The sequence below is a fragment of the Penaeus monodon genome, chromosome 24 (assembly GCF_015228065.2).
Source record: "Penaeus monodon isolate SGIC_2016 chromosome 24, NSTDA_Pmon_1, whole genome shotgun sequence".
Classification (NCBI taxonomy): Eukaryota; Metazoa; Arthropoda; class Malacostraca; order Decapoda; family Penaeidae; genus Penaeus; species Penaeus monodon.
This window is the reverse complement of record NC_051409.1, coordinates 13447118-13448517: the sequence shown is the minus strand read 5'-3', so window position 1 is coordinate 13448517 and position 1400 is coordinate 13447118. Positions and strand designations below refer to the sequence as shown.

The 1400-nt window shown below is 35.1% G+C and overlaps 1 pseudogene; it reads left to right on the top strand.

Annotated features, from left to right (window-relative positions):
- Window positions 1-1400, top strand: part of LOC119588862 — a 22879-nt pseudogene that overhangs the window by 6459 nt on the left and 15020 nt on the right.

Here is a 1400-nt window from a genome sequence, read left to right as displayed (position 1 = left end):
ACCAACCAACTTATCGGAAATATTTAGACTTAATAGGGAAATTTCCTTTGGCTTTTTCCCCTTTATTCTACTTTTAGTATCATATTTTTAAAATATTTGTGGTTGGGGGAAAAGTTTTTGGTAAAAATTCAAAAAAATGAAACGGGAAGAGCTTTTTGGGGAAAAAACCTTTTTTCCCTTTTCCCTATTCCGCCCTAAAAAATGTTTTGTTTAAATTATTTTAATTTTTAACAGGGAAAATTTAAAAAGTACCCGGTAAACCCCCCAAAAACAAGTGGGGCTAAATAAAAAGTTGAATTGTTAAAGGACCTGTGGAGCAGCCACTTGGAAGTAGGTGGGGGAATAATTCCTGGCTTTAGAAGATTTTTTTTCATCTTTTTTTTGGGGTTTTTGTAGGCCCTTTTCCATAATATATTCTTCATGGGAGAGAGGCAATTTGGATATGAAGTACAATAGAAGACTAACTTTTATTAAAATAAATAATACTTGATGTAATAGAGTGCGAATCAAAAAAATTTTTGTATTTTTAGGGCCAAGCATCGTCAGAATTTCTGTGTGAGGTGCAGTCGGAAAATACAATTATTTTTGGGTGGGGGGAACTAAACCCAACAAGAAAGATGCAAAACCATGCAGAAAGGATTTGTCCATTCCTACCCGGGAAAGGAAAAGTGAATGAGAGTGAATTTCCCTGTTTACATGTAAGAAAATTTTCATTTGTTGTACAATTCCCATCTGTAAAAGGGAAAGGTTTGCTTAATTTTTTTATATTCTTGAAAAAGGAAAAAGGGTACTTCGATATGTAATTGCAATTTTTCATTCTGCCGGGCACAGTAATGCTGGGGGAGATGGCAAAATGGAGGGCTATTGGGAGGTGGTTCCAGCCTTCATGCCATGGCACCTGTTCCAGGCCTTCGGGAGAAAGGGAATGTGTCCCCCCAAAATTTGGGAGGGGGGCCGACCAAAGCCTACATGGACGGTGGGAAAAAAGGAAGAAAGTAGAAGATGTGAGACATGGAGTGCCTTTCTTTTAAAGCAATTTTTTAAATTTTTGGGTTAAAATTTATTAGTCTTTTTTGTTAAAAAAATTTCATAGAATCCAGTTTTTTTATTTGTTTTAGGCTGAAAATGTTGGGCCTTACGGCAAACATTTATGGGAAAAGGGCAATTTAGAATGCCAAATCCGGCTACAATGTTTCTTCAGAGTAAAAAAAATTAAGCTGCTATAATACAGTGCAGTTGGGCCGGGTCATAACAGGGAAAATTTAGAATTTATTTTTTTTTTGAAGGGTTTTTTTATCCATATATATCGAAATATACTCCCCTTTATTTCTCTATTACGGGTTCCTTATTTTAATATGGTTATTTGGTTTATAGACTAATAGCAATAGCAACATAAAGTA